Source organism: Mandrillus leucophaeus, unplaced genomic scaffold (assembly GCF_000951045.1).
Source record: "Mandrillus leucophaeus isolate KB7577 unplaced genomic scaffold, Mleu.le_1.0 Scaffold64, whole genome shotgun sequence".
Lineage (NCBI taxonomy): Eukaryota > Metazoa > Chordata > Mammalia > Primates > Cercopithecidae > Mandrillus > Mandrillus leucophaeus.
In genome coordinates, this window is record NW_012106919.1 from 7,663,153 (window position 1) to 7,670,294 (window position 7,142).

Genomic DNA, 7,142 nt, shown 5'->3' on the forward strand with positions numbered 1-7,142 from the left:
AATGAGAATAATTATGTTTGTGTTATAGGACTGTCATGAAGGTGAAAGTAGTAGCTATCAGTGATTAGAACAGTTCACAGCACATACTAGCCCTTGATAAATGTTAGCTAATATTTTAAAAATAAATGTTTGATTTTAGAATAGTTGTAGATTTACAGTAAAGTTTCAAAGATAGTGCAGAGGGTTTGTATGTATCCGCATCCAGTTTCCCCTATTGGTAACATCTTAAATTAGTATGGTATATTTGTTGCAACAAATGAACTAATAATGATATGCTAACTAATAGTTTTAACCCAATGTCCTTTTTCTGTTCCAGGATCCCACCCAGAATGCCACATGACATTCAGAAGTCTTGTCTCCTTAGGCTCCTCCAGACTGACAATTTCTCAAACTTTGTTTTTGATGACCTTGACGATTTTGAGGTGGTATGATAATTTGTGAAGTGTTTCTCATGCTTAGCCTGGAGTTACAAGATAGGAGAAAAAGACCAAAGATGTGAAGTGCCATTCTCATAACATCATGTCAAGGGTAATGCTATTTACATGAATTATCATCGATGATGTTAACCTTGATGTCCTGGCTGAGGTCGTTTATTAGGTTTTTTCTCTACAAAGTTACTCCCTGCCCCGTACCTTTCCTGACTGTGTTTTTGGGAAGGAAGTCACTATGTGCAGCTCACACGTAAGGTATGGGAAGTTACACTCCAACATCCTTTGGCAGGGTAGTATCTATTCATACATAAATAACCTGAAATTTTTCTGTATGGGAAATTTTCTACCTCATTAATTTATTTATTTAGTCATTTGCTTGCCTCAGTAATGACTCATGAATGTTTATGCTTTGGGTTGTATTCCAAATGTAGTATAATATTTATTTATTTTATTGTTCAGTCAGTTGCCCTAGCTTTGATATTTGAGAGGTCTTTTAATTGGCTCTGTGTCTCCTCAATATACCCCCTTATTAGATTTTTCTTCATTATTTTCTGGCACTACAGATGCTTCAGGCTCATTCATCTTGCATATTACCTGACCCTGCCCTTGAAGCAGCCAATTTTCCAAGGAGCCCTGATTCGCTTTCCTGGAGAATGGTTGAACATGCTCTTTGCTACTGGAGTATCTTTTGTTTCTAGGCCCTCTCAGTGGACCGATTTAAGAAATAACCCATGTATACGCACATATATATACACAAAATTACTTCTTTATCTATTTGTGTCTACATTAAGGTAAACATGAGTTCACACTAATATTTCCCACTCTAATCCAGTACCACATGGTTCCTTCTAGCCTACTAATATTTTATTAGCTATTCATTCATTCACTCATTGATTCATTCAACAAATTTTGTTGAGTGTCTGTTATATGCCAGGCCCTGTGCTCAGCACTAAGGATTAGAGAGCCTGGTGGATATTATCCTTACTCTCATGTAGCTTAGAATCCATTTACACGTTACATTTTTACTTTAGTTCTTTGGTACTACCGAGGAATGACATCAATCACAATAGCCTATTTCCATATCCCTCTGCGTTTTCCCACCATAGTCCATTCTCCCACTTCCAAGACTGCACTACCTTCTATTGATCATCTGTTTTCCTCTCTACCCTCATTTCTCCTCTGTCAACTCTTTGCCCTGTGGAGTTTTCACCTTTCATTAAAACACTGCAGCAGAAGAGTGGCTTAGATGTTAAATAAGAGTATTATACCCCCTATTTGTGTTGCGCATTTGAAAGCTCTTTCACATCTCATTTTTGAATATAGAATTATGTAAAGAATGATAGGGTATTACCAAGGTGCTTTGTTTAGGGTGGCATCTTATGATTGCCGCTCACATATAAATTCGTATGGGATTTGTCATCACCTACTGCTATCTGGAATTGGAGGCCCTGTGTTAGTCTCTTAGGAAGACAATCTCTACTGATGCAAAACTGTACAGTACCTCTGATTTTAATGCTTTTCTTTTCTGTTTACTGAAAATATTTTCATGCTTTAATGATTTTAATGCTTTTCTTTGCTGTTCATTGAAAATCTATCATTATATCTCCTTCACTCTGAAGATCATTTGCCTGCCTTCTTTTTTCTTGAGTAAACGTTCTAGAAATTTATCAATTTTAGTAGTCTTTCTAATAACAACTTTGGGCTTGTTTGATCCTCTCTATTGTGTGTTTGTTTTCTGTTTCAGAAACATGTTTTGCCCTTTTTTATTTCCTTACTTTTATTTTCTATATTCTGTTCTCAAATTTATAAAGTTGAATGCTTAGCACATTGATTTTAGCCTTTTTAAATTTGGTAATATAATCATTTAAGCCCTCATATTTCCCTCTAATTGCTACTTTGGCTTCACATTACAAGCATTAATATACAGAGCATGTATTATTCTTTAGTGCTTTACAATTTCTAATTTTCATTGTAATTTATTTTTTGACCCATGAATTATTAGCATGTTGATTTTGTTTTCAAATGTGTGTGAGTTTCCCCCAGTTATATATTTAATTTTGATTTCTATTTAATTGTATTATGATTAGTTTTTTAAAATGATGTTCTTTGAATTCTTTATCTAGGTCTAATCTGCTGTTTAACATTTTATTGTGTTTTATTTATTTGTTTTAAAAATTTCAGCTCTTGTACATCTATATGATTCACTTCTTTCAAGTCTACCTGGTACTTTGTTTAGAGAGTATCTTACTCCTTGATCCACTTAATGCTCTCTTTTATTTCTTTTGACATTTTAAGCATACTTACTCTATATTCTTAATTGATAATTCTACCGTTAGAAGCATTAGGTGTGTTTGAATATATCTTTGTTGTTTCTACTGTTATTCAAGGACTGATGTCTCCTTGTGCATTTTATTATTATTTTCTATAAGCCAATATTAATGAAATATTTGAGGCCTGGATTAAAGGTGTCTTTCTCTCATAAATATGTGTATGTTAATTTTTGATCTGAAGTTTTATGGACCACTTACTACAAACCTGTGTGAAGGTGGGCTTGAAATCTCGGGAAACATTTATTTTTCACTCTGCTCCGGAGCTGGGACAAGCACATTTCTTTGCTGTCATTGTCTGCAGAGTGGGATTTATGTATGTGTGTATCTCAGTTTTCCATTTTACTAAGGGTATACTCCTTTAGGTCGCAGCTCTGTGTGGGAGCCTGCTATAGATCACCTATGTGTAGAGGCTATGGCCATTGTCTCTAGTCCCTCTACTTTCCTCAGCGTTGTCAGAATGGAAGCTCGTGGTTATTTTGATGCTTCTTTACCTTTCTGTTTTCCTGCTTTCACTTTGTCTTTTGGCCTTTGATGAATTCCCTTCCATACTTATCAGCTCAATTATATATTTTTAAAAATTATTTTATTCAGAATCATAACATATTTTGTAGTAAGAAGGTTGTTCATTGTATTTAGTGTATCATGCTGTCAGAAACATAAATGTTATAATCTTTCTTCAAATTGTCTATCCTTGACAAGGCAGCTTTAAAAATGAAACAATAAAACTATGAAACAGAATGTAACTACTTTCCTTTTAAATTAATTATCCCCACATTAAAGAATTTCTATGACCAACTGGTGAAAGTCTGATAATTTTGCTTCAATATTTGCAGCCTTATGTGTATTTATAACACCTAAGAATATATGTATATTTTAATGTGAATCTGTTTGCATGAATTTATTTTTCCTTAAATTGATTTTTATTCTTGCTTCTCTAACATAAAAATGAATGAATTCTGTCCAATGATAGAAATATTTGGATATAAGGGAGGGAACCTAAAGGTGGTAAAATATCTACAAAATTCAACCATAGGAATATTCCTAGGAAGAGCTCAAGGTCCTTAATCCTAATCCCCTCCCTCTCAAAACTTAGACAACTCATATAAGCCGAAATACAACAGAAGGATCTTCTGAGACTGAGATTGAATAAATCTCAGCATAGCATAAATGCCATTGCAATCAAAGACATTATCTACCACATGAGAGAGGCATACTGAGCACATATGTGGGGCAGAGGAAATCCTTTAGTCAAAGATCACACATTACTAAGCAGCAAACCGTACAAAGTCACTTACTGTGGGAAAAACATAGATATAAAAATGCAGATTTGAGTGGAACTACACCCTGGATTTATTATTATTATTATTTTTTTCTGGTGTATTGGGCTCTACATTGCCTTTCAGAAACAAACAATGCACTAAGAAATATGAAGTAGGGTGGTTAGAAAGAGATAGAGTGGGTTGCTGGTGGTATAAGGACTCTGTGTTGCATTTCTTGAGTGTTTTGAAGTAGGAGAGAGCAGAAAAGAAAAGTACGAAAAGCAAGAGGTGGAAGGTACTAGGGCTTAGATTTTCAAAACAGAAAGACTAGTTGTAGCAACCAAGTGGAGGAATATCTGGGAGCTTTTTGGATTTTCTTTGGTTGGCTAAGGGGAAACTAATTTTGTCTTGATTCAGACTCCCTTTATAATTGCCTTTTGCCTCTGCATTTATATCCAGGCATAGTATGGAATAATTGAAGATCTCTATTCAATTTCCTGTCAAACTTTCTTAAATGAGAAATACCTGACTTTTCTCAATGAGTTGCATTACCAGTGTCCATTGAAACGCTGATGTAGAAGTATCTGTTCTGAAATACTTGTAAATCACAACTGTAATATGAATAGTTATATACTTATTAGATTCTATTTAGCAGCTCAGGAAAGGAGAAAGGACAGATATTTTCAAACCCCCAAGTTCAAATTCAGAATGTTCCCAGTTTTACAGGAAGTGAATATGTATTTTTTACTTTACTTACCCTTTTCATTTTCATTAGAGCCTTAAGACAGGTATTTATCTGAAAAGAAATGTACTTACACAATATAGTTCTTGCTAATTGGGATTCAATCTGAGATAAATAAGAGTTCTGAAACTTTGCTTTGCAGAAATTCATAACACTTAAGTTCAGCTAAAATATCGAATTCAGAATGTTGCAGCTCTGAAACTGAGTTAGTCACTCCCTCCTCATATATTGCATATTGTCACCATGATTTTGGTTAAAATCCTGATTCTGATTATGGTTGGCGAGTACAATGAGAAAACTCTTTTTGTAAGTTTTCACAGGGATACACTCACCAAAAAGAAGACCAAATTACTGGTTCTCACTTCAATAAATATTTTTACATATACTATGAAAAACACCATTTACCCATAATGCCAAAAACAGATCGTAGGATGCCTTGGTAAAAGTAACATTATTACAGTGCTTAGCACATATAAACTCAGTAAATATTAAGTTTTCGTTTTCATTTCTCCTTCTTTATTCCTTTCCCTTCCTCCCCTTCCTCCCCCTCTCCCTCCTCCGTCTCCACCTCCTCCTCCCTCTTCTCCATTGCCCTTATAAATGTATTTCACCTGTAACTTGTAATAAGGTTGTGCTGAGGGCCTCTGATAAACACCAACTCACACATATAAAATCTCCATGGCTGTTTTAGTTTATTCTAGACACTAATGCTTCTACTTAATTTCCCATATTATTCAGAAACCTCCCTTTCTCTATCTCCTCTTCTGACCTCTAGTTTCTCATTGGGATCTATCTTGGTTTTTGTTGTGGATGCTGTCTCAATGTCGGGAAACAAGGAGTCCTCTCTTTGTTTCAGCCTGGGAAAGGAGAAGGGATAAATATTTTCCAAATCTCCCAAGTTGAAATTCAGAAGGAATTTCCCTAGAAACCAAATCTAAATGACAGTAACCAAAATGAGGAAGCAACATTCAGGCCTATAAAATGTTCTCTAAGTTATAACAATAAAGAAGCTGATCAGTGGGAGGATAGGGTGAAACTGTTCTCCGATTCACAGAAACAAACCTTCAAACTCTGGTAGTTTCAGAAAAGAGCTAGAAAGGACTTGAATGAAAGATAGAGAGCATTGCATGGGTGAAAGAGTTGGCACAAGCAAAATTTCAAAGAGGAAATTACTGTGGGGTATGTGTGTGTGTTTGTGTGGTGTGCTGGTCAGTTGGGGTGTGGGTAGGGTACGGCAATGAGAATAGCGTGATTGGAATCAAGTATGCATTAAAATAAAGACAGGCCAGATATAAAATTAGGTCGGCAGTGTTAAGACAGATTACAGAAGCTCCTCTTGGAAAATTTTAGGAATATGCACCATGATGGGTTTGACTTCTGAGTCTGGAATTCTGTGAGGCTTTCCAATAGGCCTATACTCCATCTAGAGACTCAGTCCTGACCCAGGCTGTGTTAGTTCATTCTTGCACTGCTATAAATACCTGAGCCTGCGTAATTTATGAGAAAAGAGGTTTAATTGTCTCATGGTTCTTCAGGCTGTACAGGAAGCATAATGCTGGCATCTATTTCTGGAAAGGCCTCAGGAAGCTCACAATCATGGAAGAAGTTGAAGTGGAGGCAGGCAGCTCAGATGGTGAGAGCAGGAGCAAGAGAGTGAAGGAGGAGATGTCTCACATGTTTAAATGAACTGATCTCATAAAGAGTCACTCACTATCATGAGAATAGTACCAAGCCAATGGTACTAAACCATTCATGAGAAATCTGCCCCCATAATTCAGCTCCCACCAGGTCCCACACTTTGGGGATTGGGGACCTTCCTTCCTTCCTTCCTCCCTCCCTCCCTCTCTTTCTTTTTTCTTTTCTTTTCTTTCTTTCTTTCCCTCTCTCCCTCTCTCCCTCCCTCCCTCCCTTCCTTCCTTCCTCCCTTCCTTCTTTCTTCCTTCTTTCCTTCCTTCCTTCCTCCCCTCCTTCCTTCCTTCTCTCTCTCAATCCCTCTCTTTCTCTCTCTTTCCCTTTCTTCCTTCCTTCTTTTCTTTCTCCCTTCCTTCCTTCCTTCCTTCCTTCCTTCCTTCCTTCTTTCCTTCCTTCCTTCCTTCCTTCCTTCTCTCTCTCTCAATATCTCTATTTCTCTCTCTCTTTCTTTTCTTCCTTCCTTCCTTCTTTCTTCTTTCCTTCTTCCTTCCTTCCTTCCTCCCTTCCTCCTTTCCTTCTCTCTCTCAATCTCTCTTTCTCTTGCTTTCTTTCTCTTGCTTTCTCCTTCCTTCCTTCTCTCTCTCTCTCTTTCTCTCTTTCTTTCTCTTTCTCTCTCTCTCTCTTTCTCTCTCTCTCCCTTCCTTCCTTCCTTCCTTCCCTCCCTCCTTCCTTCCTTCCTTCCTTCCTT